The sequence below is a fragment of the Monodelphis domestica genome, chromosome 5 (genome assembly GCF_027887165.1).
Source record: "Monodelphis domestica isolate mMonDom1 chromosome 5, mMonDom1.pri, whole genome shotgun sequence".
NCBI classification, from domain to species: domain Eukaryota; kingdom Metazoa; phylum Chordata; class Mammalia; order Didelphimorphia; family Didelphidae; genus Monodelphis; species Monodelphis domestica.
In genome coordinates, this window is record NC_077231.1 from 108,653,005 (window position 1) to 108,668,035 (window position 15,031).

The 15,031-nt window shown below is 38.5% G+C and overlaps 1 protein-coding gene across 20 annotated transcripts in view; it reads left to right on the forward strand.

The window, feature by feature from the left end:
- Positions 1-1,647: 1,647 nt before the first annotated feature.
- Positions 1,648-15,031, forward strand: part of MICAL3 (microtubule associated monooxygenase, calponin and LIM domain containing 3) — a 264,465-nt gene continuing 251,081 nt past the window's right edge. For 5 of the 20 annotated variants that reach the window (XM_056799052.1, XM_056799057.1, XM_056799061.1 and 2 more), the window contains exon 1: positions 1,878-2,324. The gene's annotated coding sequence lies outside the window, so the exon portion shown is untranslated. Of the gene's footprint in view, positions 2,325-2,616; positions 2,806-15,031 lie in introns of all 20 variants that reach the window. The other 15 variants (XM_056799053.1, XM_056799056.1, XM_056799063.1 and 12 more) reach the window with 8 other exon arrangements.

The following is a 15,031-nucleotide window of genomic DNA, read 5'->3' on the forward strand; positions in this document are numbered from 1 at the left end:
GTGAAGAAAAACTCTGCTTGTGCTTTTTATCTACCCTTCCATAATCATAACATCATCATCATCAAACCTAACTTAGAACTTTTCAGTCTCATGAAAACTTTATTCATATTAATTCCTATGGAGCTGAAACAACATGATCAAATCTACTGAATTATTTAGGAAGGAAAAAGTCTACGTTTCTTTGCTCACCACCTGAAATTCCCTCATCGTTTTTCCTGCTTGTCAGTGACTTTTCCTGGTAGATACCACTGGAAAGCAACAGATTTTATACATACATACATACATATGTAGATATAGATATAGAAATATACAACTCGTACCTTCTGTCTTAGTATTAATTCTAAAGCAGAAGGAGCAAGGGCTATCCACTGGGGGCTTAAGTAATTTGCTCAGGGTCCCACAGGCTAGGAAGTGTCTGAGGTCAGATTTGAACACATGTCCTTCCAATTCCAGGCCTGGTTCTCTGTTTTTGAGGAACAATGCCAAGAGGTCATCTGAGGGTGGACAGGCCTAACTGGAAATTGGGGAAATGTCTGATAGCTTGGCAACTGGATCCCTCCAAGGTAATCTGCACAGGCTACACAAGTTTTTGAAACTTACTCTCCTTTTCCATTTACATTTTAAATTTAGAAATTTTATGTTTTAAACTTAGAAAAGTAATGAATTCTCTGTTCTAAGTAGTTCCCCTGAAACAACTTATACTTTTCTGCCTCCACATCTCTACTAAAGCCATTTTCCTGCCTGTTGTAACTTCCCCTCTCTTCTCCATCTCTCCAAATCTTACCTATGTTGTTCAAGTCTCTCCTCCTCTGACTAAATCTCAGATCGCCTGACTTCCAATCAAATAATAATTTCATTGTACTGGGTTATCACTTTAAAATTATTGGGGAATGATTTTGGAAATGCTTCCCTCTATATTTATTTTCTTACTTGTTTTTACACTCCCATCTGTTGTAGAAACTAAAAGGAACAGAGGCATCACTACATTGTAACTTCATGAGGGTAGAGTATCTAAATCTTTGCAATTCCTCCCCTAATATAGTGCCTTGAACATAATAGACACTTTATAAATATTTATTGAATTACATTAACACAGAGGTATTCTCAGGTATTCTGGAGGGTGGGGTTTCATTGAGGGTTTCTCTTTCTGATTTCTGCGTTTGGATGAAATACTAGAAAGCAAAGAGACTAGATGAAATCTAGGCAGGATGAATACATGGATAGTTAGAGAGATCTGAAACTGGTTGAACAACTATACTTAATTAATAAGTGGATCAGTGTGAACCTGGAGGGAAGGAGGTAGTCTGATGACAACGAATGCCCCCAGCAAATTGTGTGGACTTGTGTCTAACTTAAGGAATGATCTGGACAAGTTGCAAAGGATGTCAGCCATGGATGGGTTGTGATTTTCATCGTTGGAAGGACCATGTAAATGAATTAGATCATGAATAGTTTTGAGTTTCTGAGTATGATAATGACAAATCTCAGACACTAAAAGCAGATCCACTCCTGGGACTATAGGAGGCTACCGAATCTAGGTACTAGATTCTTAAGAGAGCTAGGATTTTCCCTCTTAGTCTCATTTACTTGACTTCAAAGAGGTTTTGCCCTCATTGTTTCCTCATTGTCCTCCAGTTCGTCTGTCAGATACAGTTGCCCTGAAAGCCACCTCCTTGTAGAATATGTCTTGCATAGACTTTTCATTTGGCAAAATTCCCTGGAAGCTCAAGATAATGCTGGAATGAATAGCCTATAAGTTGTCTGGGGTGAGGGGGATGGGGGTGGGGAGAAGGAACCAGGAAAAAGGGAATATTGTTTTAGTCTCCAAAGATCATAGGCTCTTGACTGCACAAACCGGGAAGCCAGCCCCTCCTCAGCATCACTATTTCTCTTACCTTTTGGCTGCCTGTGTTAATAAGCTTGCAGGAGGCCCCAGCTCCTGGTTGCCATGACAACCACAAGGAGCCAGCCGTTAGCGCCATTACGCAGGATGCTCAAGCCCCAGCAGAGATGCAGTGAGGAGTGCAGACAGTGAGAGGAAGTCATCCAAGATCTCACTGCCTTCGCTGTAAGCTTCCAAAACAGGCAGATGTAGATGCTGGCGCAAAGAGGAAACAGGGGACCGGAACAAGAGGAGAAAGGGTGAAAAAATCCAGTGATTCAGGGACTCCTGAAGCTTGCCTACTGTGGACTCTGAATTGGAGGATGGGCAGGACATCAATTTGACTGTGTGCAACAACAGCAGCACCTTTACATCAAGGATGGATTGACCCTGGAGGAGGAAGAATTTAACACATAAGAAGCAAATGTTGAAGCCCCACTAGGTGAGTAACTTCTAGTTTTCCCTTCCCTGGAGGAAAAAACCCTCTATAAAATACGGACATAGCTTGACTGGTGCTTTTGTGATGTACTTTATCCTAGGAAGCATTTTACTTTCCTGAAATCCTGTAGTTGTTTCAAGGTATTATTTTATTTCCTTGAAACACTACATTTCACACAATAACACAATGGCTGCAGGTTTTGCCCCTCACAAGCAGAAGACAGGTGAATTAATGGGAACACACAGGGAATGCACATAGAGGGATGTAACAAATCTTAAATGTCTTTGCATTCCAGATTATCCAAGCAGCAGAAGGGCTCGGTTTCCTAGCCTTTTTCATCTATAAGCTTTGGGTTCTTCCCTTGTAGTCAAAGAAAGAATGACTCTAGGTGATCTAATGGACTATCAAGTGGAGAAGATATTGTCGAAAAGGCCTTCAACTGCTTTCTCTGGCTAATGGGTTATGCCCTTCCCTGTGATCTGAAGTAAGCAAAACCACCCTCTGCGTCTGGAGATAGAATTGAACAAAAATATAGTAAATCTTTATTATTCCAGCAGAGGGCACTAGGATTCATGCATATATGTGCGTGTGTAGGCAAACAGAGGCTATCAACGGAGATTGTGGGATGCCTTCTCCAAGATTTTTTTTTTTTTTACCAAAAAATGATTTAAATTGATGGCTTAATTCATGCAGAGGGATGGTCTAAAAATGACCTTTGGAGGGCACCATCTAGTTTTGCAAGTGTACGATTACCATTACTAGATGGTATGTTGAAGACCCCAAATAAAAAGCCTTATTTGACTAGCACTAATATCTTATATTTTACATATTCTTTTTATTTCCTAAAGGATATAAAAGACAGCTTTTCTAGAACGAGGACTTTTAGGATGTGTTCTGGTTGTACAATCATCTCATGCTGTAGTCAATTGGGATGAAATCGAGGTTGGTTTGTGGTTTTTTCTTCAGGTGAATTTAGTGATGATCCTGTCTCAACTACATAGGCTTATGGGGAGGGCAAGACATAAGTATTTATATTTTTGTTAGTACTCAGAGGTTATAGTCATCTTGTGAGCTTGTGAGAATGCTAAGAGAGTTTAAGAATGGAGGTGATGCAGCAGAGAAAGAAGGAACCATCTTCCTAGAAATAGGGGAGGGTGGTTATCACTCAGACTTGATGACCTGAATTCCATGGCAACAGAAGGTGAGAGGTCAAGAGTTACACCACTGTAAGTGTATAGAATAGGAACACGGGAATCGTGTAGATTTATGGATTATATTTCAATTAGTACTAACCAAAATCAGTGAAGGATTAGAAAGAAAGGTAATAATAATAATACTCCCTTAAAATGTATAAGGTTTTATTTTTTCTATTGAACTAAAAGCACATCACAAATGGAAGTCATGTAATCTAATTTCTTAGAGATCTTTAAGAATAGGTTAGTGGGAAATGAATTAATGCACGAGATTGACAATGATTTCCTCCAGAGAGACAAGTGATCCATCCTCATTCTCATCAGGCAAAACATCACCTCTATCACTGAGTGTTGTGAGTGTTCTGACTGATAGATACAGGACAACTGGCATTCAATTCAATCCAAAAAAACATCTTTTAAACCCCTAATAAATACCTTTCTGTTCCCTCAAAACAAAACACAAAACAAAAGAATAGGTTCCTGGGGGCAGCTAGGTGACTCAGTGGATAAAGAACCATGCCTGGCTATGGAAGGTCCTGGGTTCAAATATGATCACAGACCTTTCCTAGCTATGTGACCCTAAGCACGTCACTTAACCCCAATTGCCTAGTCATTTCTGCTTTTCTGCCTTGGAACCTATACTAGAATTGATTCTAAGATAGAAGACAAGGGTTTAAAAAAAAAAAAAGAGATTAGTGACCTATTCCTGAAAGTGTGGATTTCATGATTTCTAGAGTGTTTTCCCAACCTTTGTATACTATGATCACTTCATGAATGCTCAGTGTAATCCTGTGAGTTAAGTGGGAGGCAGAAACTGTACAACTAAGCAATTAGCATGACAGGTCAAAGGCTTCAAAGAAATTAGGTTATGTCAAAAAGCAAAGCAAAGTGAGAGCTTTAACAAAACTTGGCAATGTAACCCACACTAGGCTTCCCAGATTAGTTGCTTTCTATTGTCCTTGCACTAAGTACACACTAGTGAACTGGTAAACATGCTAGTGGCTTAGTTCATTAGTTGGAATCCATAGCAAAAGACTTTTGTTCCCACAATCACACAGCCAGGGACATTGAGGCATTTTCCTAAGATGATATAAGTGAGTAGTAAAGCTGGTATCAGGGTAACTCAGTAAGATAAAGCAACTTGAAAACTGCTCAGAAATTTTTTTCCTCTAATTAACAGAATGAAGCCTTCTGTCTTGCTACTTCCACATATTACTCATCTTTGCATTCCCAGGTACTGGCCTCAACAGTCCTCATTTGGTGTGGCTGTTTATATACTTCCAGCATTCATAGGCAGTTGTAATCATCTCCACCCTACCCTTTGGTCATTATCTTTTCTGAGCTTCACTCATGGGTATGCACAAGCAGCCACAGGCATCAGAGTGTGTTTTTCCTCTTTTCATCTAATTTCATGAAGCAGTGACTCCATTCCCCCTCACTCCCACCCCCAGCAGTGTTAAGCTTCTTAACTCTTATGTTTCTTCAGGCTATCTGCTTGGCACAGGAGGCTGTGGATGCCATTCCTCCAAAAGTGAGTGTGCTTCCTCTCACCTATTCATTTCTTTCCTTCCTTTAGCAGGAGAGAGCTCATCAGCAGTTCTGTTGGACTGGCTCTGTTTGTGTGGTCAGAATTGGCTTCTGATGCCCAGAGTTGGAGTCAGTCCTGCATGAGGTAGTGATATGATATTTGACTGCCCCTGAAGGGAGGTTGGGGATACACAGACTAAACTCTACTTCCCTTTGGAATACTGCAAGGCCACCTCTACAAAGGAGGGCTGCCAAATTCTCATGATGCCAACTCACAAAGCAGGGTTTGAGGACAATTCTGATCCTTGACCATTATTCCCTGTGCCTGGAAAAAATGTTTTAAAAATATAAACTCCCCCAAAGGCTACTCTGAAAATGCCTGATTGCTCTGGTCTAAGACTTGTTGAATAATCTTTTCTATGCCTCTTTCAGCACTTTTCAGTGTCTAAAGTAAGAGGACTATAGCCATCTTTGAGAGAAATGATTAGTAAGAAAAAAAAATTTTAAGCTATTAATGTTACAAATCAGGGAACTATCATATTCCCTATTTACTTTTCTGGATACATTGGTTGTATTTCCCCCCAATCCCTCCAACAGGATGTAAGTTTCTAACCTATCTTCTGAGTTCCATTCTCTCATCTCTAATAACTTTTGTACATTTCATACAGTGCGTTCTGTGGGCATCTTACACTGGATAGGTCCAAAACTGAACTCATCATTCCTCCCCCTGAACCTTCCTCTCTCCTTAACTTCCCTATTATTATCAAGAGCATCATCATCCTCCCAGTTACTCAGTCTCTCAACCTGGGTGGCATCCTGGCAAGGACTTCTGCCATATTCAGTCTGCAGCCTAGACCTGTTGAGTCTACTTTTGCAACAACTCTCATCTCATTTCTAGGAAGTAATGTGGTAGTCTGCTGGTCTACCTCTGCCTCACATCACTCCTATCTCTAATTTATTCACCACTCAGCTGTCAGAGTGATCTTAAAGTTCAAGTCTGTCCATATTGCTTCCCTAGTCAATAAACTCCAGTGACTCCCTACTGTTTCCAAGATCAAATATACAATCCTCTATTGGGCTTTTAAAGTTCTTCATAACCTGGCCGCTTCCAATCTTTCCAGTCTTCTATCCCACTCTCCTCCAGGTACTCCTCAGTCTGATGACACTGGCTCCCTTTTGTTCCTGACACAAGATGCTCCATCTTCAGACTCCATGCATTGACTAATTCATTCCCTCCCTCTCTTCCCTCTTGACTTGCAAGAAGCTCCTGAGATTACATCCAGGTTATCCAGGATCTATTTTAAGTCGTGCATAGTTGGTTGCATATTGTCTCCATCATTAGACTGTCAGCCCCTTTAGGTCAGGGACTGGATTCCCCCTCTTCCCCCCTCTTCTTTGTACCCTCAGAGCCTCACACAGTGCCTGGCACATAGTAGAAGATTAATAAATATTTGTTGACTTTACTTGAATTCTTGAGAACAAGGACTTTTCTTTTTTCTTTGCCTTTGTATAGGTAGCACAGCTAGCATAATATCTTGCAGAGCATATATAAATATCTATTTATTTATAGCTATTTATGTATATGTACATATATATCTATATAATTATTTATAAATGTCCATCAGATTGAAATGAATGGAAGCTGGAAGAGACCTCAGAGATTTTCTGGTTAAATCTTTACTTGGAGGCTAAATCCCTTATACTGTACCAACTCAAGGAGAAGTCACCAAGTTCCTTTCGGAATGCTGGGGGGGGGGGGGTGGCTTACAAGCTCCCATAACAACCTATTCTATTTTTTGGACAGCTCTCATTGTTATGGGGTTTTCCTCATGTAGAACTAAAATGTCTGCAACTTCTACCCCATACTCTAGGTCTTCCTAGAGCCAAGTCAAACAAATCAAATTCTTTTTTTTTTACATGAAATTCCTAACCATTATCATATCATCAAAGTCTTCTTTTGCCTTAGATAAACATGCTCAGATCTTTCAAGCAGTTCTTCCTATGGCATGTCCCCTCACCAATATAATCACCCTCTAGAAGGGCTTGAGGTTACCTTTAAAAAGAATAAAAACCTTTAAATCAGTCAAAAAATTAATATGAATTTATTAAACACTATATGCTAGGCACTGGCAAGAAAAATGAAGCAAATCCTGTCCTCGAGAAGCTTGCATCTTAATGGAGGAGAGAAAACATATATATATATATATATATATATATATGTATATCATCAGAGCATATAAAAATGAATACAAGGTAGTATTAAGGGGAACACTAAGAACAGAGTGGGGCCAGGAAAGGTTTCATGTAGAAAGTGCTACTTGAACTGAATCTCAGAGAACAAAAAGGATTCTAAGGCACTGAGGTGAGGAGGAAGTGTATTCCAGGCATGAGGGGATAGTCAGATCAAAAACATAGAGACCCGAGATGGAGCATTATGGGTAAAGAACAGTAATAAGGCTTATTTGACTAGACTGTAGCATGTGAGATGGGAAATAATATATCATAAAAATAGAAAAGTTGCTTGGAAATGCTACACATCTCTCCCTGTCTACCGGCTGCTTCCCTACTGCCTACAAACATGTCCATGTCTCCTCCATCCTTAAAAAAAAACTTCTTCATTTTATTGCATTCATTCCTGCTAGCTCTTGGTCCCATATTTCTCCTCCCTTTTTGTTAGCTCCTTGAGAAGACCATCTACAAAAATTCCTTTCCTCTTATTCTCTTAACTTTCTATAGTCTGGCTTTGAATTCATCTTTCAAATGAAATCTCTCTCCCCAAAATTATCAATTAGCTTTTATTTGCCAAATCTAATTGCCTTTTCCCAATCCTCATTCTTCTTGACCATTTGGCAGTCTTTAATGATGTCAATCACCCATTTCTCTCTGATGCTCTCTTCTCTAGCTTTTCATGACATTGTTCTCCTTAATCTCTATGGCTTGATTCTCATCAAGGCAGAAAGGTAATGCAGTGGATGGAGTACTGAGTTTGGAGTCAGAAAAACCCAAATTCAAATTGGGTTTCAAACACTTACTAGGTTTATGACCCTGGGCAAGTCATTTAATCTCTGTTTGCTTCAGTTTCCTCAACTATAAAATGGGGAGAATAATGACACTTAACTCACAGGTTTGTTGTAAAGATTAAATGAGATATTTGTAAAGCACTTAGTGTATGGTGCATAGTAGGTGATACATTCTCATCTCCACTTCCCTTCACCCAGGTCATAACCCTTAACATTAGGTGGCCCTCAGAGCTCTGTCCTAGGGTTTTTCTTCTTCCTCATACTCTTTTTACTTGGTGATCCTATTAGTTCCCATGGCTTAAACTATCATTTCTACACTACTGATTTAAAACTCTTCTTATCCAGTCCTAATCTCTCTACTGAACTTGTTTCACCTCTGAGTCAATCATCAATAAACATTTTTTATGCACATTTTCAACTTTCTTTTGGGCTTCTTGACCTGAATGTCTCATAGACATCTCAAACTCATTATGTCCAAAATTGAATTTATCTTCCCTCTAAACTCTTCCCTCTCCTTAACTTCCTTATTCCTGTCAAGAATATCACTCTCTTCCCTACCAATCTTTGTCTCTTGGTTATCTTTGACTCTCTCCCCGACACCCTGCTCACCCATACTCAATCTGTTTCCAAAGCCTGTCAATTTTACCTTTAGAACATCTCTTTTAAATGCCCCCTTGTCTCCTCAGACACTTTTGTCCAGGCACTCATTTCCTCACACCTAGACTATTGCAGTGATCTCCTTGCTTCAAGACTCTCCCCACTCTAATCCATCTTTCATTCAGCTGTCAAACTGATCTTCTAAAACATAAGTCTAATCATATCAGTAAATTCCAGTGGCTCCCTATTACCTCCAAAATCCAATATGAATTATTCTGTTATTTTAAAGTCCTTCATAACCTAGCCCATTCCTACCTTTCCAGTCTTTTAAAATCTTACTAGCCTCCATTTATTCTACTATCCATTGACATAGACTTCCTTACTGTTTCTCACACTAGCCACTCAATTCTCCAACTATGAACATTTTTACTGCATATTTCCTATGTCTTGAATTCTCTCTTTCCTCATCTCTATCTCTTGACTTCCTTCAAGTCTTAGTCCTATCTTCTGTAAAATGTCTTTTCTAGTCCTCTTTCATTTTATAATCTTTGTTGATTATCTTCCATTTATCCTATATATAGTCTGTTTGTACATAGTTGTTTGTATGCTGTCTCCCCCATTGGACTTTGAGTTCCTTGAAAGAAGAGATTTTCTTTTTTGCCTTTTTTTGAATCCCCAGGACTCCTACAGAGTCTGGCACATTGTTGGTGCCCAATAAATGCTTATTGACTTGATTTAAAATGAAAGCATTTATATTTTATCCTCAAGGTGATAAGGAGCTGCTGTAGTTTATTGAGTAGGGAGTGACTTGTTCAGAGCTTGACTTCAAGAAAATCATTTTGGCATCTGGAAGGAAGGTAGATTGAAAAGGGAAGAGATTTGAAGCAGGAAGACCAATAGGAAACTATAGTAATAGTTCAGGTAGGAAATGATAAAGGCCTCAACTAATATGGTGACTTCATGTGTAGTAAAAAGGTATCAAAAACAAGAGATGTAGAAAAGTGGAGAGTGGTTGGGAGAGAGTGTTAAAATGTAATAATTCTATGATTATTATTAATATTAATCTAATACAAATATAATAAATAGCTTCATTTTTATAGTTATTTTCCATTAGAGCATTCTCATCAGCACAACCTTGGTTTTCTTGGTTTCCTCCAAGTCCTAATTAAAATCCTACTTTCTACAGACAGATCCCAATCCGTCTTAAACCTAGGGCCTTCCCTCTGTTAATATCTCCTCTTGATCCTACAAATAACTTGTTTGTATCTATTATTTTGCTTATTGTCTCCCCCATTAGATTGGAAGTCCCTTGAGGATCTTTTGCCCTTTTTTTAGTGCTTTATAAATGCTTATTGACTAAATCAGTAACATAAACCATATAAGAATTATTTTATCCCGGGGCTGCTAGGTAACACAGTGGATAGAGCGGCCCAGGTCTGGAGTCAGGAGAGGACCTGGGTTTAAATATGACTTCAAACACTTCTTAGCTGTGTGACCTTGGACAAAGCACATAATCCTGATTACCTAGCCCTTACTGCTCTTTTGCCTTACAGTTTTGTGAGGGTTTGTGTGTGTGTGTGGGGGGGGTAGTAGTATTTTATTTTTTCTAATTACATGTAGAAACCATTTTAACAGTCATATTTTAACATTTTGCATTCTGAATTCTTTCCTTCACTTATAAGGGTTTTTTTTTTAAAGAATTATTATTTCCATTTTATAGATGAAGGAAACTGGTGCTTATATTAAATGACTCAGTAGTAAAACTGGGACTTAAACCTGGAACTCAAGCTCTGCATGATGCTCCTTGGTCTAAAGTACCATTAAAATGATCTGTAAGATTTTTCTGTGGAATATAGCTAAAACAGGTTCAGGTCTTAATCTTTTTTTTTCCCCCTGGCAATATAATGAGGTCTAATTTTACAAATTTCTAATATGTTCAGAGATACTTCCTACCTCATTTCTGGTATTTTACTTACTTATCAAGCATCTTATAGGAAAGTCTGAACTTATCTCTGGAATAGCATCTCTTTCATTCATTTAGGTAACTATTCCCTTTTATGTTCTCTTAAATGTTAAACAAGGACTTTAATTTTAGAATCATAGGGAATGTTTCTTTGGACACTGTTATTATTATTAAAAGGGATAGAAGTAAGTCAAGACTCTTGGGGAAAATGGGATATGGACTGGGAGGCTGCTGTTGCTCAATTGTGTCTGATTTTTTGTGACCCAGTGGACCATAGCATGCCAATAGTGTCCATGGAGTTTTCTTGGCAAAAAAACATGGAAGGGCTTTGTCATTTCTTTCTTTGACGGATTAAGTCAAACAGAGGTCAAGTGACTTGCACAGGGTAACACGACTAATAAGTATTTGTGTCAGAATTGAACTCAGAGCTTCTAGACTCTATCCACTGAGCTACCTAATTGACTTCTATTGGTAGAAATTCATTTAAAAGGTTTATATTTTTAAATTACAGCTTGAGGCTCTCTCCCAAATTAAACACCAAAATTTGGGGAAATATATTCTCTTTCCTTCAAGCTATCATGTTTACAAATGAAGTAGCTTAGTAGATAATTACTAAATATTAAGAGACAAGAGATCCTGGATATAATTCAGTTTTTATCTTCTCCCTTGCTGTACACCCTCGAGAAAGTCACTTGCTGCCTTTGGACTTCCATAAGAGAAGGGCTTTGAAGCCCTATATAAACATTAGTTATTAATTTCATTGCTTTAATAAAAATGACTATCTTGTTCCCTACTACACAAGGAAATTTTGAGGAAGAATTGAACTACATGCATATCAGTATAAGCAATGGGCATTTTTCCCATTTGAGAGGAAGAGGCAGGAAAAACATGTAAACCCTCCCCTAGCAAGCCACTTAGCAAATAATTTAGTCTACCTAAGGTGATAATAGTATTTTTTAAAATTTATTTTTATTGTCATTCAAAACACACTTCCATATTGGTCATTGTTGTAAAAGCAAACTCATATATAACCAAAACCCCAATATAAGACCAAAGATGCTGATGTGAAAGACGACTCCAACACATCTTTCTCTGGAGGTGGATAGAATTCCCTGTCCTACGACTTTCAGGGATAATAGTATTTTCTATAAAAAAAAAATTTTTTTAACTCCTCTGGATATGTGTATTACCATATTAGCCCAAATATAATACAACCCTGAATATAGTTCGATCCCAAGTATTCTGAAGGGAAACTCAGAAAGAGGAAAAGTACTTGGGTTTGGGAAAAGCCGTTTTTTCAACATGGTCAATATTATTTTCTCTACTCATTGTCAAGAAAATAATAGGCAAATGTTCAGAAATTATAAATACAAGAGCCTTGGTGTAAAAGCTACCCAAACCAAAAAACACTGGCATTAGACCTATCGCCACCACAACACAATGTATGTGTAAAGGACAATTCCCACAAGACAACACGTACATGAAGTTGCAAGATTTAGCCTAAATCTATTTTCAGTGATCTCCTCAAGACGCTTCCAGTACATTTGAACAATGTTGCGTCGTAACATGAATTCTCAATTCATTTACGATGTAGTGATTATAAATAGATGCACTAAAATGCATGCTGAGGCGCACAATACACATCTTATGGTTTCAAGCTGGAAGTGCTCCAATATAGTGTGAATGCGACTTTCAAAGGGGAAAAAACCATCATACTGTATTGGGGCTAATACAGTATAATCGGTGCTTTCTCAGGATTAGTATTATTAGCCTTGCTGTACATTATACTGTATTTTAATACATCAGTGTGTCTGTGATCTCATTGGACATCATCTATCCTCACCTCATCTTGCACGATTCTTGTCCATGGGATATAGATAAAGACTGGCTGTGTGATTTCATTGTGATAGGAGAGGGAGCTCCCTGTACCATGGTAGGGCGGTACTTTTTGTCACTCAGTCTTAGACCTCTTTCTTCACTGAGAGTTTAGTCTTTATTTCCACACATGACCATAGCCAGGCAAGAAGGAGGATCAGCCTTTGTTTTGTAAGGGCAAACACCCTAAAATAGGTCAAAGAAAGAAAAGATCCAATCAGCACCAAACAAGGGTGAGGGTTCCAAGAAAAGAGATTAAAACCTTAGAATTGATTACTTGGGAATACTAGACCATTAGACAAAATGAATGTAAGGAATCCATGGTCCTTAAGGCAAATGTTCTATTCTGCTTAAAAGTAAACTGGGGAGAGGGGCTCAGTGGATAGTCAGGCCTGGATATGGAAGGTCCTGGGTTCAAATCTGGTCTCAGACAATTCCTAGCTGTGTGGTCCTGGGCAAGTCACTTAGACCTCAGTTACCTCTCCTTTACTGCCTGGGAACCAATGTTTTGTAACAATTCTAAGACAGAAGGTAAGGTTTTGTTTTGTTTTGTTTTGTTTTTTAAGCCAGAACCAGTTCTTTTGAGATAATTTTGCAGACATATACATTTGTTGATCTGTTGAATGTCTAAGTATGGGTACTTGTTAAATTACTGAATCATGCAGAAGGATTGATATTGAAGCTGATATGAGAAGTATGGCACTTAGCAGTTTGCCTGGAGCATACTTTAATAACTCATGGATTTCATAGTTTTTTCAATTTACTTTTTTAAAAAGCCTTTTTGTCTTAGTATCAGTTATAATACAGAAGACCAGTAAGGGCTAGGCAAAGGGGATTAAAAAACTTGGCTAGGGTCTTATAGCCAGGAAGTGTCTGAGACCAGATTTGAACCCAGGACTGGTTTTATCCACTAAGCCACCTAGCTCCCTTTTGACTTTTAAGGAGATACACTAGGAACATTGATTGATGTACAATTGTGGAGAAAAGCAAGAGAAGATAAAATGCCTTTTTTTTTCTGATTGATCTAGGGTATCCAGTAATGAAAGTTTAGGTAGAGAATCTCTCTAGAAGGTCCCTCAAAATGCAAAGGGAACAATATATTTGCCAGATGAGACCCCCACAATGTAGTCCATCTAAGATCTGAGGATGATTATCCAAAATCCCATTTAGTGTGATTCCATCTCCCCCTTAGGATTTTAGGTGTGTCCCTGAGGAGTTAGAAGTGATTCTCTAATGCCATCAGTACAAGCCTCCACCAGGGAACTCCCTCCAAGATCATAGATGCCATCACCAATAAATCTACTTTTGTGATTTGAGGAGGTTCTGCTTTATCCTCTTTGGACACCTTCCACAGTGCCTTGTCCTAAAGTGTCTTGGGAAGTCTGTGAGGCACTTCCTAATCAAATCCATCAACAAACATTCTTCTCTTTCCAAAGGATTAAAAACCCTATTGTTTTTAAATTTTGTTTTTATTATCATGAAAAACACTTCTATATTGGCCATTGTTGTAAAAGCACACTCATATAAAACTCAAACCCCAAAATGAAACAATAACTACACTGATGTGAAAGATAATATGCTTTGATCTGCATCCAACCGACTCCAACAGTTCTTCCTCTGGAGGTGGATAGCATTCTCTGTCATGAGTTTTTCAGGATTGTCCCAGATCTTTGCATTGCTGAGAGTAGTCAAGTTTTCAGAGCTGTTCATTGTACAATATTGCTGTTACTGTGTTTAGTGTTCTCCTGGTTCTGCTTATTTTGTTCTACATCCGTTCATTCAGATCTTTCCAGCTCTTTCTGAAATCATCTTGCTTATCATTTCTTATAGCACAATAATATTCCATCACTATCATGTACCACAATTTGTTCAGCCTTTCTCCAACTGATGGACATCCCCTCGATTTCCAATTCTTTGCCACCACAAAAAGAGCTGCTATAAATGAAAACCCTGCTGTTGAAGAAAAAAAATTTCAGGTTCACCAAGTTTGTGGGGAAGTTTCTTAAGTATTCCATGAACAGGAGAAAAAGACTTCCAGCAACTAGAAACTGGAATTTAACCCTTTGTTCATGAACTTTTTACTCCTGAGCTCACTTTTCCCTCGAATCTGTGGAAGAGAGAAAGAGGGAAAGCATGCGACAAGACAGGAGTAATTGAGACTGATGTCCTGCCATTCAAACGAGAATGTTCTTTTGGGAACGTTACAGGTCATCAGTCTCAGCTACTTCTGTCTTGTTGCATGTTTTCCCACTTTCTCTCTTCCACAAATCTGATTATTGGAGACTACATGGCAGACTTTTGATGGAATATTTTGTACTGTTTTTATTTTGCCACCTTGGTAAATAACCCTTTCTAAGAGCTACTGAAAGTTCATTGACTAAAATGATTCTCAGTTGTCAATCTTGAGACAAAGCATACTAGAGGAACTGGAGTCAATGGCATTAGAAAATCATCCTTGATTTTTCAAGGGGTCCCCCTAAATATATCTCCCTCTTATGTTTTGTGGGGGGGGAAATGTATCCTTCTCCTAGGACC